We start from the raw sequence: 16,277 nt of genomic DNA, 5'->3' as shown, positions 1-16,277 counted from the left end.
CCCCCCTCCTCCCTGGACTCTTCCAGCCAGTCAGTGTCTGCTGACCAAGACAACTGGCTCCACTTCATTCTGAAATGAATATTGACTTTGAAACACTTACCTCTCACTGAGTCTAAGTCCTGCTTTTGTTTTGTTTATTTCTGGCAGTGATTTCCTGCCATGTTCCTGTTATCAGACTCTTACCTGCACAATTTCCTGCTGCTATTTCCAGCATCGTTAAATTCCAAACACCTGTAAATAAAGCGTTTTGAATGGTTGCTTTCGGAGTCAACTTGTCCATTTGCACCTCTCAACTGCTCCAAATATTCCTGCTACTGTACCTTTGGATTGCTCACTACCGTCACTTGTCCAATTAGTCTGAAATATCCATCATCCATTGCATTTAATTGGGGGGGGGGGGGGGGGGGGCGCAGAAGTGGCACGGAGTATGACCAGTAAAGTGTTTGGTAAAGATTGGGTTGGTGTGGCCCCACTTTTCAGTGGGTGCTACTGGTAGAGGCAGACTATTTCTACAGGGCTGGCCAGGGTAAGCTGCTGGTGTGGTATACAACTCATGTCTTCATTTATTTTTGGGTTGGACACCCAACCCACCCATCCATCCATTCTCTTCTGCTTATCCTTGTCAGGGTCATTTGGAGGGGCCTCTAGCCCCAGCTACCATGGGGCTAGAGGTTTATGTTGTCTTAATGATTTAATATTTAACATTTCTGAAAGTATTTTTTATTTGTTGCCAGTTTTTTATTGTTAAGCTTCACAAGGCAGTTACTATATAAATGGTTGTTCATGCTGTTAAAATGGATGTTAACAGCAGTCATAAGTAAATAACTCTGAAGGTACTCCGTGTCTTCGCGCTCACTGCCCTCTTATTCTTGCACTCCTGCTGGAAAATCCACAGAGGCAGCCGTTAACATACACCTAAATAGCGACAGATTAACACTCACTGAATTTGCTGAGAACACTGACGGGTAGTCACACAACGATCCACCGTCGAAGAGAGCTCAGCCGCACTGCTAAGTAGCTCCCCGGAGAGGCTGATCAGCTACAGGTGTGTGTCATCGTTGGGTGTGGCCAGCCACCTGGCCTGTGTTAGATTATAATGTTATTTTATGTCATGTTATACCCCTAACTAAAGATTGTGAATTATTATGTAGTTTTAGTTTGCATTATTCTCCTGAATTAGAAGAAGCTGATAACTATTGCATTCGTTAAGCTGATTTGCATTACATTAGACTGCTGATTTATTGTGGATGAATGATATTGTTTTATGATGTTATAAGAAATACTGTTTGCAGAAAGTCATTGCCTTATTTGTCTGATTAGAAGAGAACAGAACATGCTGGAGTTTTCTGCCCCAACTCAGCAGGAGCAGATAAACAGGGAGCCAAGGTCGTAGCTTAGGCGCCGTGTGAGAGAAAGCATGTGAATGTTTAGGCTTTTATGATAAGGTGGGGGCACCAGAGGCTATAAGAGTTTGAGCAATGCTCCACCATTTTGAGATCTGAGGTTGTCTGCATACGGTGTCCATCTCCCACGTGTGTGATCATTAAAATCATCGTTTGACTTGACCCGGCCGGACCAGTGTTGTTATTGTGGTTTTTCCTCTTGTCTCCATCCCCAATATTTTGAACCTTAACACCTGGCAGGGCACACTCACCAGGCCTGATGGTGGTGCCTGTAAACCAGCCTACCAGATACACCCGCACGCACACACACACACACGCAGGAAAACAGGGACAGCAGCACAATACACACACACACATGCCATCAAAAATATAAACAAGTCCAAAGACTTCTCGTGAACCCTGGGTCCCTCAGACCCAGGTCTTTGACACCATCCAGCTTTTGGATTGAGCAAATGCTTCTGCAAACCTGGCCCAATCACCCAACATCAAGGGCAAAACTTAGTAATCCAAAAAACAGCAGCTACTAGTGGTTTGGTCCTGTTTTGGATGTTGTTTGTTTTTACCAAGAAACTAGGCAAGTGGCTTTCTGGAGTGAAAAAATGCAGACTAGATACAAAGGAATAAAGAGCAGTTTCATAACTGAAAAATCTAGAGTGTAATCTGGTGTATTCTGTAGAAAGTGTAAGAAAATTGCACGAGTCTTGGATTTATTAAAAATTAAATCCTTGTCTAACTCATCACAATCTAAGAAATGGTTTTCCCAAGTGCTTCGTGTAAGACAGGGGCTGGTTGTAGAAGTCAGCCCGGTCAGACATAAATCACCAGCACGGCTGCAAAATGTCTTTGGACAATAATCCTGCCTCGTTGAGATGACATGTTGCGGCCTACAATAACGAAAATGTTTCCAATTACAGCTTTCAATGTGACAAACAATAAAAGGTGAGTGCGCAGTTGGTTTCACAGTAAAATTAGAATGAGAGTGAACACTTGCAAAGTAGTGATTTTAGGGTTTGAGGAAAAATCGTGACTGTCTATCTATATTATCCAAATTTGGACAAATGTTCTTTTTTAAGACCGCTGGAAATGACACAATGACATTTCATTACTTCAAATTTTGCAGTTTCTATAGTTGGCCATTACTATTGACCAAAAATGGGTGGTAAGATTATATTGTGATGACGTGAAAGGAGTTGCTCATTGTAATGAGCTTTGGGCTCCGCAGTGAGTCTGTGGCCAGCAGCAGTGGAGTTGGGCAAACTATGTCAAGCAAAATAGATTACGTTTGTCCAGCAAATAGTAGATTTTAAATACACCCCATTATGCACAATTTAAAAAGAGTCTTCACATTGGATTCATATGACAAAATAGAGTTTGGTGTGGGTTTGCAAATTTGACTTTCAGTGATTATGAAACAAGTAAATTGAGCCAAAATCATAGTTTTTAGCTATTTTGTTTTACAGCGATATTCTTATCTGGTCTTTCAGTGCACACTTTGTTCTGCAAGCAGCCTTAAAACTATGGCATGTTTAGTTCAGTATGCATGTATTTCAGGTTGTTAGAACTTTTCCAGAACTTCACAGTAAGAAGGCTGGGGGGGGGGGGGATATATATATATATATATATATATTCCTTCTTTAGGCTGGCCATGCTTAGCTCTGGGGAGCTCAGACTTGCAGAGAGAGCTCGGAGCTGCTTTTTCTTCATGTTGAAAGGGGCCAGTTGGGGCATAAAATGAGGATCTCTTCAAGGCGTGCCCAAACTAAGAGGGAACCAGGGGTCGATCCAGAATTTGCTGAAAGATTATATGTGTCACCTGGCCTGGAAATGCCTCTTTCAAGGCCAAAGTCTGGTGGGGAAAAGGTTAATTTGGGTTATTTACAGAAGTTTTTGTACAGGAATAAATGAAAACCACAGGAGGCTTGTTGCAGAGATCTGATAGATGAGCTTGAAGGAGGTGCACTGGCTTGTCCTCGTGAAAGGAGTCCATTAAGAGTAGCAGAGTGGGCTGGAACGTGAGGCTAGATGGTGAGCCTCCAAACAGAATCCTTAATGGGGAGTATAAATTTCAGGTAGGTTTTAAGGTCTCTTTCTTTGGCAGTTACATGGGAACACAGATATAGGTCCACAAGTAAGTAATGATAAGTGTAACTCAGAGTGAGCCAATTCACTGTCTCAGTGAGTTACACTGAGTTACACTGGCTCACTCTGATGACTTGGTGTTGAGCTGCTCCTTAAATATCAGATGCTGATGAGCTCAGTGAACCATAGGTGCTAGGGAGAAGAACATCTGTAATACCCTGCTTAGTCTGCTGCTAATGGATGGATGCAGCACAGTGGTTCATGGCCAGAGGGTTCTGGGATGGAAAGTAATGGCCGGATTGGGCCCTTCTGAGTGGCTTTTCACTGTAAAGCCAAAACACTGCAAAGCCAAACCGCAATTTAATGGAAGAACACCCACAGCACAACAAACAGAGCAGATACAGAGCTCAGTGTGTGACACAGACACTGAATGACAGAGAGAGAGAGGAGGACAGACAGAAAGACAAAAGAAGAGCCAGTGAACACAATGAGCTGTAGAGGACACCCACAGACCTAATGATTTTGGCTCTTATCACAGTTTTCAATTTTCACTGCATAAACTCTTAGCTAAACGCCCAGCAATGCAATCCCAGTGATAGATAAAGACAGATTCTCTCATAGCAGCAGAACAATTAATGTGCTAATGAAGAGATGTCTGCTGTGAGCTAACCAGTAATGTCGGACAAAAAATAAAGGCTGCATGTTGTTCACTGTAGCTGATCAGTAGGAACAGGGTATGGGAATTTCCCAAAATAAAAAAGGCTACCTATTCCCAATTAAATTTCATGGTTAAGTGTAATCATTCTGAAGGCCTAACAAGGCTTAAATACTTTGCTTAATAGGCTTAACTACTTATGATTAAAAGCTTAACAGAGTCATCAGTTTTCATGAAATGGGAGATAAATGGGCTTTTTAAAACGTGTGTTTTAAACAAAAGGGTGTTATGATTAAAACTGAAGAAATCAATATCATTATATAGGAACAGGTCAAAGGACTGTGAGTGATTTGAAAGGACGCACTTAGTGATGAAGCCATAAAGAATTATAAGCTACCTCTGCAGTTCTTTTGGCACAATGTTTGCACTTAAAGGGCCTAAAATGAGGGTTTGTTCTTAACCAGACAAAACAGATACGGGTTCTTAATGAAGAGTAGGTGAAGGTTGCCTCACAGCCTTCAACAAAAATTACATTAAATTCAGTTTTACTTATTTTGCCCCAAATCACAACAACAGTTGCCTCCAGGTGCTTTAAATTGTACGGTAAAGACACTTCAGTAATACAGTGAAAACCCAAACAATAACAAGAGCGCCTATAAGCAAGCACTTGGCGACAGTGGGAAGGGAAAACTCCCTTTTAATGGGAAGAAACCATTGACAGAACCAGGCTCAGGTCAGGGTAGCCATCTGCCAAGTCCAGTTTAGGATGAGGGGAGGGAGGCAGGATAAAAGACCACATCCATGTCTTTTACTGCTGTGTATTCCCTCCGTTCATCCTCTTTCTCAACCAAGCTGTTTTAGCTTCCTTCTGACTGGCTCCCCCTCATAAGCAGGATTCTTTCACAGCAGGTGGTGGTGTTTATATGTGTACAGCCAGAGCTGTGTGCCTTAAATGACCACAGTAGGGATATCCACCGTCTTTAACATCATGTAGACCCAAGTGTGTAAAATATCCAGGCTGGCTTATACAGGGAGTGCAGAATTATTAGGCAAGTTGTATTTTTGAGGAATAATTTTATTATTGAACAACAACCATGTTCTCAATGAACCCAAAAAACTCATTAATATCAAAGCTGAATGTTTTTGGAAGTAGTTTTTAGTTTGTTTTTAGTTTTAGCTATTTTAGGGGGATATCTGTGTGTAGGTGACTATTACTGTGCATAATTATTAGGCAACTTAACAAAAAACAAATATATACCCATTTCAATTATTTATTTTTACCAGTGACACCAATATAACATCTCCACATTCACAAATATATATTTCTGACATTCAAAAACAAAACAAAAACAAATCAGCGACCAATATAGCCACCTTTCTTTGCAAGGACACTCAAAAGCCTGCCATCCATGGATTCTGTCAGTGTTTTGATCTGTTCACCATCAACATTGCGTGCAGCAGCAACCACAGCCTCCCAGACACTGTTCAGAGAGGTGTACTGTTTTCCCTCCTTGTAAATCTCACATTTGATGATGGACCACAGGTTCTCAATGGGGTTCAGATCAGGTGAACAAGGAGGCCATGTCATTAGTTTTTCTTCTTTTATACCCTTTCTTGCCAGCCACGCTGTGGAGTACTTGGACGCGTGTGATGGAGCATTGTCCTGCATGAAAATCATGTTTTTCTTGAAGGATGCAGACTTCTTCCTGTACCACTGCTTGAAGAAGGTGTCTTCCAGAAACTGGCAGTAGGACTGGGAGTTGAGCTTGACTCCATCCTCAACCCGAAAAGGCCCCACAAGCTCATCTTTGATGATACCAGCCCAAACCAGTACTCCACCTCCACCTTGCTGGCGTCTGAGTCGGACTGGAGCTCTCTGCCCTTTACCAATCCAGCCACGGGCCCATCCATCTGGCCCATCAAGACTCACTCTCATTTCATCAGTCCATAAAACCTTAGAAAAACCAGTCTTGAGATATTTCTTGGCCCAGTCTTGACGTTTCAGCTTGTGTGTCTTGTTCAGTGGTGGTCGTCTTTCAGCCTTTCTTACCTTGGCCATGTCTCTGAGTATTGCACACCTTGTGCTTTTGGGCACTCCAGTGATGTTGCAGCTCTGAAATATGGCCAAACTGGTGGCAAGTGGCATCTTGGCAGCTGCACGCTTGACTTTTCTCAGTTCATGGGCAGTTATTTTGCGCCTTGGTTTTTCCACATGCTTCTTGCGACCCAGTTGACTATTTTGAATGAAACGCTTGATTGTTCGATGATCACGCTTCAGAAGCTTTGCAATTTTGAGACTGCTGCATCCCTCTGCAAGATATCTCACTATTTTTGACTTTTCTGAGCCTGTCAAGTCCTTCTTTTGACCCATTTTGCCAAAGGAAAGGACGTTGCCTAATAATTATGCACACCTGATATAGGGTGTTGATGTCATTAGACCACACCCCTTCTCATTACAGAGATGCACATCACCTAATATGCTTAATTAGTAGTAGGCTTTCGAGCCTATACAGCTTGGAGTAAGACAACATGCATGAAGAGGATGATGTGGACAAAATACTCATTTGCCTAATAATTCTGCACTCCCTGTAGATTCAAACCTGAGACTTTCTTATTGTAAGGCAGCAGTGCAAAATATATATATATATATATCTACATGCAAACATTTCTGTAGGGCTTTACTTTAGTCTAGTATGGCAGGCTGTGAGTGATGTCTTTGTAAATTAGCAGCTCTGGCAACCTCTCTCATGATGTGACTCTAACTGTATCCAGCACAGTGCTTTCTGGTACAAAGTACATTAAACAGCAGCTTGCAACTCTCAGCAATTTTCACACTTTCCAAAGTGGGCTTGATTTGACCATCTGCAAGGCTGGTTGTTCAATTGAAATAATGTCATTGCACTCATGTTACTACAAAACACCTAATGGGACACTTAATCCTGAGAAAAAAAATCTCGATCAGCATCGTGCACCTTCTCTAAACGTACAAGTCGAATACACAAGAAAGTCAAGTAGAAAAGTGCGACCTGTATGCGTAAGACAACAGCTTAACAGTGTGTAGGAGGAAACCGACTGCAGGTAAGATGAACTGAGAGTGCGGAAACATTAATACTCTCAGACTGGAGTCATTAATGAGTCATGCAACATTGATCTTGTCCCAACGATTAACTTTCAAATACAGCTGTGACTGTTCAGCTGAGAGGAGGTTTAATTTGGTTTTAAGTAGAAGACTCACTGCAACCTTACAGGATTTAACTGGAAGAAGGCGCAAATGAAAAGAAGGTGCTCCGTATGATGTATACAAATTAAAGGGACACTACAGGAAGAAAGTAAAACTTTGAATTAATCAATGTTGCCATGAAGATTTCTTCTTATATAAAATACTAATATTTGAACTACTTGAAATACAATTACCAATGTAAATCTGCACTGAGTTGCTTTATGGAGCAGAGATCTGAACTTTGGATAGACTGTGAAACACACAATCTGTAACATGATGCAAATATATTGCTACAATAGTCCCAACAGAACTGTGTTCTCTGTGTTTAACAGATAATATCTTTGCCATAATAAGCACCTTTGTCATGTTAGCATGATAATTGTTGCTATGGACAACACATAACAAAAATCAGGCTGTTTAGTAGAGAAATGTCCTGGTTGGTTTTAAGTTTGTGGGAGATTTGGGGTTTCTTTTAAAAGTTTTGCTAATGTATTATTATCATTATTATTATTATTATTAGACTCATATACATTTATTGCTGTAAACATCCTGTAAAGCACAACTCCAATGAATCAATTCTTGAACTTTTTCATGTATTTCTTGTTTTCAAAAGAAGGAAGCACGGTCTTACTGTGTGAGGATGTTAATGACCATCCTCCCGAGTATGCTGAAATAAAACAACCTTCTTGACCTGAAAAGAGACATCTAAATGACACACACACCGCACATCTCACTGCTTAAACGGGGCGTAAATCAAATAAAATCAGTGCAGCACTTTTGTGAATTTGCATTCTAGTTTATCCAATTTTCTACATGAGTAGCTCCCTGTGGTGAAGCTTTCATGGTGTTTAAAAGGGAGTCTCAACAGGGTGTGACAAGAACCAAAGACAGTCAACATGCGCTAAGAAATTGGGTTTCTATTCAGTCTTTTCTGTTTTTTGATGAAGGTGGCTCACAGTATGAAATTGATCTGTAACCCACCTACAAAGCAATTTTTTTAAACAGAAAAACATACAATCCAAAGATAAGTTAATAAAGAGAGAGTGCATTAAAATATATCTGGTATTGAGCAACTGTTTCTATCATTATATATTATTTAATCAAATTGTTTTCTTATTTACTGCCAGATTAAACAGATTTGGGACAACATCAAAGATACCAAAGCTTTACAAAAGCATTTGTGTTAATCAGCCATTATGTGTTCTGAGGCCAAACTATTATGATTACAAGCAGAAATGATTTGCAATCACAGAGGACATCTGGCTAAAGCAATTAATTTCTGCTGAGGTTAACATAATAATAAACACTCCAGATTGTGGCAATTTTACAGGTCTGTTCACTCACTTCAGCACACAGCATTGATCCAAACCTAAAAATACCCATGCTGCGTTAGTTTGTGATTGATTATTTTATCAGGGGCCGCTGCTGCGGGAATGTCAGCAGAGGATGGACAGCTGACACAGTTTCAGACAATTTATAGGAACAAACAGGCCCACACACACCGCACACAGACACACACACACACAGGCAGCATGCAGGCCTGTGATTTAGCTCGCTGCTAGTGTCTAGTCAGATAATCTGCAGAGATAAGCTTGACATCAATCAAGAACCAGCATGTGCCTTAGATCTGCACATTCAGATCACCGCTGGTCTCCCTGCACACCGTGGAGCAGATAGAGCCAATCTGCTTAGTCTGGCTCTGTAAACACAAAGCTGGCAGCCAGAGCTCTGCGGCACCAGCAAGAACCCGAAGTCTGCATTTCAAAGCAAGAGTCAGAGGTTCAGGTTTAATCACAGATTCTGATTAAAGCTTGACAATTCATCGTCCCATACGAGTCCACTGATAAATATGTAAAACGAAACAGACGTTTTAAGCTACAGCTTGAAAGGACGTGAAAGGACTCTTCAAACACTGGCATATGTAGCTGTACAGTAAGATGGAAAAAGGATATTGCATTTGAAGAAAAATAGATTTAAGTGGGTATAAAACCAGAAAAGAATGTTGTACAGTTTGTGAGCTGATGCTGGGGGGGGTGGGGGGGGGGGGGGGGGGAGCAGACTCCAGACAGCTGTGTTGAAGGAAGTATTGAGAGAAAACCTACTGATGCACAGGGAGAACATGCAAACTCAACACAGAACGGTCCCAGCCTTTCCAGGAAGAAAAAGTCAATCTTATTGTGCGTTCAGTGATCACCGTTGTCCTTATATTTATGCAGACTGTACAGGATGGGAGTGTTCAGAGAATCCTGGTCTGAGCCTTGATTCTCTGAGGTATAAGGTTCCTTATGGCAATCTTTGTGGAACTTACAGTAACTAAGATATTTTTGGCATGCAGCCACTCGAACTGCGTTCATCTCTTGCTCCGTTCCTTCCTTTTAATTTCTCATCTGAGAGAACGTTGTGGTTGACATTTTGCTGATAGATGACAGCTCCCAGCAGAGCCTGGTGCCAAGGGCTCGGGCTGCTCAGATGAGTTCACCTCTCAGTGATGAGAGGAGTTGTACTGCTGCGTGAGTCTGCACCACCCATGGATCATCTTACACTGAGGTGGAGACATGGGGAGACCTGAAGGAGTGAAGCTAGAGAGGAAAGATAATCAACTTTTTGGACAGTCTTAAGATTATTGTCATTAAATCTACTGCCTCATTTGTATCTCAAAGTAAACGCACAATAATAATAACAACACTGATTCAGTGTGTCTCATCAAATGCCTTTGTCTGTTTCCTGGAAGTCTGACCTTGCAAAGAGGTTTATTTTATTTTTTTATTTTAAAGTATGCGGTGTTTGCATCCATGTCCAGTCTTTTTCTTTATTGTCATTGCAGCTGCATTTCTATATTTACTCGCACAAATTTGGAATAAATGAAATAATGTGAAACACTATACAACCGCATGTTTTAAGACATTTTGTTTAAGGCTTCAAGTTTTTTCTGCTGCTGATTAAACCCAGGAAATCGTACTGCAACAAGGTTAAACAACCGAGGGACATAAAAATAAAAAAACTAAAAAACTAAATCACGAGTCGTTTCTTTTACACTTGGGAAGGATCTAAAGACACTGATGTTTAGAACTCAGCTGTAATACACTCAGGATGAGAATTACTGTTCCAGTCTGGGACTTTTTGCACAGATCTCCTTCACCACTGACTCCAGTACTTCAGGAGTACTTCAGGAACAACTCCAGGAGGTGATGCTGAGTTGTTCAAAAGCCAACAGAGAGACGTTAACTGTCTCACGTATGCTAGCATTGTTAATGTTGAGCATGCCTAAACCACTTGCAAGGCACCTTAGATATTTCTTACCCACCTCTACTGGGTGCGTTAGAGATACTCATTTTGCACAATCCCAAAACCTCCAACTTTCCAGGAGCATTCCAGAGGAGTTGTGGCTATAGTAAGATATCGTCTCACATTCTTAGGCCTTTATGTTGGATTTCAGATCACTGGTTAACCCTGTACTTTGGGGTCAAAGTCATCATAGGTGGTAACCCTAACCTAACCTCAACCCACTTCACCCATGGTGTCAGTCAATTTGGTGGACAGTAATCAGCCCCATAGCAAGCCAGTAGCGGGAGTTCATGTTTTGATGTTTCAGTCTTTTCTGAACAGTCAGTCTTATGTTTGACCTGTATGATGCAGAGGCGTATTCTTAATGTGATCAATTTAAGGTACACAACTTTGCCTGTGACCATCTTCCTGCTGTTTAAACCTTATGTTTACATGTGATGGCCATTAAGAGGTACGCTGACTCAAAAACAAAACAAAGTGAGCCATAATACTTTGTTTTAGATAGAGGGTTTTTTTTGTTAAATTGTTAATCATGAAAAGTCAGCAGGACAGTCAAATAATAAAAATGTCTTTTATTGACAATCACCTAAATCGCAGTCATCAAACGCAGAATCGCCCACATTTGTTGTATAAAGGATGTTTTTATCTGAAAATATGTACTATTAATATTAAGACAGAGGAAGTCGGATGCTTTATACACATACAGTAAACAGTGTGTAAAAAGCTAAATTGCTAAGTTAATGTTCACTATAACTGTTTGAATACCTTGCAGGAAAAGTGAAGCAATTATAAGTTTTTTTGAAGCCTATTAGTTGGCAAGAAGCTTAATGTTCTAGGTGAAAAACCCTCTAAATCCTCCCTCTGGCAACAATTATTTTCATAAAATGTATTCAGTTAAGGGAAGAGATGCAGCTTTAAGCCTCAGGATAACTTTCGGAGCCAAACCACAGACTAATACAGTAATTCTGCAAAGTATCCGTCAAGTCAGCAACAGCAGACCTGAGAAACACCCAAATCTAATTATGCATACAAGTTAAAGATGCTGGATTACACTTGGCTTCAAAAACATCTGTCTGTAGCATTAAACCCCACGCTAGTTACTGCAAAAAATAAATAAATAAATAAAATAAACTGTAGAGGGATCAGTTTGAAATCATTCCATGTGGGTGTGCAGTTGCTAAGATTCAGGGGGTGTATTGACAAGTATGTTGGTAGGTGTAATTTTCATCTGCCAGTGGATTTTACTACTCGCATTATTTCTTAAGATAAAAATAGCCACATCAATATTTATCAAAAGCATAACTGTCCCCCCCAAATATACAAACCACAAGATACAAGATTTAATATTTCTCCTCCAGCACTGGAAGTATTATCGAAGCCGATGTATCAGATTAAGTTCCTGTTGTCTCTTTTAAATGTCATACAGTGCTTGCCAAAATGTGACACCTACAGTATTCTGCACCCAGAATCACCATTCATGTCTTTATATTTTACTATATAGACAAAATTGGAACAGCAATTTATTGAAATTTTGAAATGTACATGAAAAACGATCCAAACAGGCTTGAAAGTCAGTATTTGGCATGGCCATTTCAATTCTTCAACACAGCCTGAACTCTCTTAGGTATGGAACGCCAGGACTGCCATAATGAATTAATTAAATACACCATTAAATAATTAATTAAATGTGGCAATAATTAATTAAAATTGGAATTAATTAATTAAATAAATAGTTATGACACATGTAATTAATTAATTATTGACACATTTAATTAATTATTTATGTATTTCACATTTTAATTAATTATTGACACATTTAATTAATTATTTATGTATTTCACATTTTAATTAATTATTGACACATTTCATTAATTATTGACACATTTAATTAATTATTTAATGATATATTTATTTATTTCATTTTGGCAGTCCTGACGCCTGGCTCTCATCATGAAATAATTTTATCTGTCAGCCTCACCCATCAAACTCAGGGGGCGGGGTTAACGCTGATCGAGTCAAAACCATTGCTTTGGCCTGGTGGCCATTGTTTCTAGCACACAACAACCGGCATGTGGAAGCTAACAGAACTGAGCTTTGAAAAACCCTGTTTGTGTGTTACCAAATACCGTTTTAATATTTTTTTAGCCGAGAATGTAGTGGTTTAATCTTCATGTGTCTGGTCGGTTTGTCAAGATACAGCCTCTTTGCAAAAGTGTTTCGATGATTTCGGAGATGTCTGCCCAGTCTCACGGCAAAGCGTGGGATAGACCCGCTCGCCTCGCAAGCAATCCCACCGACAAAGCGCAGGCCCCGGTACACAGCTGTAGTAACCCCCGCTGACTTCTTTTACTGAGGTTATATTTATCGGTGTTTTATTTCCTGATGTTCTTATGTGTCCTACGTGTTTCAGTCGCCAATTCTGAATTATAACTAACATTAAAAACATGTTTAAGGAGGAGAGAGAGCAAATAAATCTGTTTAACATCTGATCTTTGGGTTTTTGTTCAGTAATCAGTGTGACCTGTGTATAAACACATAAAAGAGATAACGTTGGTGTTTCCGTCATGTAGTAACTGCTGGCTTTAACTGTAAAAAGGTTGTTCGACACTATGAAACACATACAGACTTCATGATGTTCGGCTAATATTTTTATTGTGAATATTAATCATGCTGACCTCGCTCTGTACACCACGCAGCGAGGTCAGCATATCCACGATATCCTCAGCTCCATGAGTTAACACAAAGTTTCCCAGCTGACTATCTAACTGCCAACTATTCCAGAGACGTGAAAATATACAGCATAAAGAAAAGTGTAAGAGACTCAGCAGCAGATTAGAATAACAGTTATACATTTAATAAATCACCAAATGAATCCAAGAAACGAGCAAACCTGTTCCGACAATTTGAGTTTGTATTCCCTCAGCTGCAGACTCGCTGCTGTTTAAATGTTTGAAAAGGAAGATTAGATATAAACAAACGTCAAACATAGACTCAGTCTGCCTTCACATTTGATATGAGGCCAGCACGTATAGTGGCCTCAGCAGGCTATTACTGAAATACACGTGCTATATCATAAACTATGATATAAACAGGGAGGTCCTATTAACATGTTTAGTTTTAAAGGACACCTTCCTGCCTTTAGTCTCCTTCATGAGCAGTATTCGTTTTCTTCTAACATCCAGAAGTCTGCACCATGTGTTTCATAGTTTGTAACAAGCCTTTGACAGGTAAACATAACATGACCGAAAAAGCAAAAAAAAAAAAAAAAAAAAAAAAAGAGAGAGAGTGTTGACATAAGAAGAGAAAATGCTCTCAATTATGGAGACAGACAAATGGTTCATTTATGTTTGATGTGTGTTTATTCCTCCCTAAATATCGTCGGTGAAGTTTGCCATGCACGTCAGATTTTCCTGCGCATTTTTATACCTCTGCCAACAGAGAGAGAAAAAAAATCACATTCTAACAGACAGCTGGTGCTTAGAATACAGTTGAATAACTATTAAAAAACAGATGATATTTAGATGATAGTTCAGTCCAACACATGTGCCAGTGAACCATTAAACGTCTGTGAAACTATGCAGTTATGAAACGTAACTTTAACCTCAGCCAAACCGATTTGCTCAGTTGTAAATAAAACAGCGAAGTAAACGTGACCCGACAGACAGAACCTGAGTGAATGAAGTCCAGCGTTTAACCACTGAGAGCTAAAACTCAGCTGAGGTTTGAAAGCTGTGTGCCGGTGATTGGACATCAGCCGCTGATAAAGCTGGCTCGCCTATAAAGTGCTCTGTAAGGAAACGAGCTCCAGCAGCTCTGCGCTCGGGGAAAACACTATATTTACTTATCTTGTGCAGAAAAATGCGCTGACATTGCGTTATATCGAGCACCGGCTGCCCAGTTAAACTGTGACTATCACCAGGTAACTAGGCGTGTTTCTTGAATTAGCAGCAGGTGTTAAACAGCTGACAGATGAGGAGGAGGATGCATGCAGGTAAACTGAGGGTCTGTTGAGCTGATCGCTGGTTTCGTGAGAAAAATGTCAGCTCGTTCTTTATGTTGCAGAAGCACAGAGACACAAGACCAGGCGGAAAGAGACGATCGTTCGGTGAAAATGAGAATCTGCGAATGCAACATGTGGAACACGGAGAGTGGAATATGTAAACAAACCGGTTAACGTACCCCCTCGGTGCACTCTGCATGCTAACTGTTAGCAGAGCTAGTGAAATCTCTGAAAACATCTGAGCACTTTTGCAAACATGTTCTATGTTGACAACCTGACCAGACATACGTCGCGACATTCGCGGCTAAAACACTGTTAAAAGTGTAGCTGGTGACAGAAAAACGGGGTATTTTAAAACTACACCACCACCATTGCTGCTTGTGATTTGATCTGCATTCTGGGATACCTGGCTGCCCCAAGTCTACACAAGCAATCGATTTTCTAGGATCGACCTGTTTTGACTTACTTTGCACGGCAACCAATCAAATGTTAGAGAAGCTGCATGGGCAGCGTTAACCCCGCCCCCTGAGTTTGATGGGTGAGGCTGACAGATAAAATTATTTCATGACGAGAGCCAGGCGTCAGGACTGCCAAAATGAAATAAATAAATATATCATTAAATAATTAATTAAATGTGTCAATAATTAATTAAATGTGTCAATAATTAATTAAATGTGTCAATAATTAATTAAATGTGTCAATAATTAATTAAATGTGTCAATAATTAATTAAAATGTGAAATACATAAATAATTAATTAAATGTGTCAATAATTAATTAATTACATGTGTCAATAATTAATTAAAATGTGAAATACATAAATAATTAATTAAATGTGTCAATAATTAATTAATTACATGTGTCATAACTATTTATTTAATTAATTAATTCCAATTTTAATTAATTATTGCCACATTTAATTAATTATTTAATGGTGTATTTAATTAATTCATTATGGCAGTCCTGGCGTTCCATATGTCTATGGTCAGGACCCACTGTGGGTTCCTGCCTCTGGCTGAACACACCTCCAGTTATCAACCACCTGCACCGCCAGATCATCTCATCAGGAGGCCACTACATAAGCTGACATGTGAGACTCATTTTTATAGATTGTTAAACTATGCAATTTTCGTTGCAACTAACCTCATCAGCACCACTGCACAGAAGACCCCACCCCCTCCTGGTGACCAGGTGATGACTCTGTCACCGGACAGCGTGAGGAGATCCCTCAGCAGGATCAATGCACGTAAAGCTCCGGGTCCTGACAACATTCCTGGTCGTGTACTGAGAGACTGTGCAGTGGAACTCACTGATGTCTTCACAGACATCTTCAACATATCACTCATCCAGGCTGTCGTCCCCACATGTTTTAAAGCCACCACAATCATTCCGGTTCCAAAAAAGTCATCTCCCTCCTGCTTTAATGACTACCGTCCTGTTGCACTTACTCCCATCCTGATGAAGTGCTTCGAACGACTAGTCATGCAACACATCAAGACTGTCCTGCCCCCCTCCCTGGATCCCTTCCAGTTTGCGTATCGGCCCAACCGCTCAACCGATGATGCCATCTCCACTGCACTCCACTCGGCACTCACACACCTGGACAAAAATGACTCATATGTTCGAATGCTGTTCA

This window comes from Mchenga conophoros, linkage group LG7 (assembly GCF_057382185.1).
Source record: "Mchenga conophoros isolate Kocher_MC1m ecotype Shallow Benthic linkage group LG7, M_conophoros_male_GT1.1, whole genome shotgun sequence".
Classification (NCBI taxonomy): domain Eukaryota; kingdom Metazoa; phylum Chordata; class Actinopteri; order Cichliformes; family Cichlidae; genus Mchenga; species Mchenga conophoros.
This window is presented reverse-complemented; position numbering follows the sequence as displayed.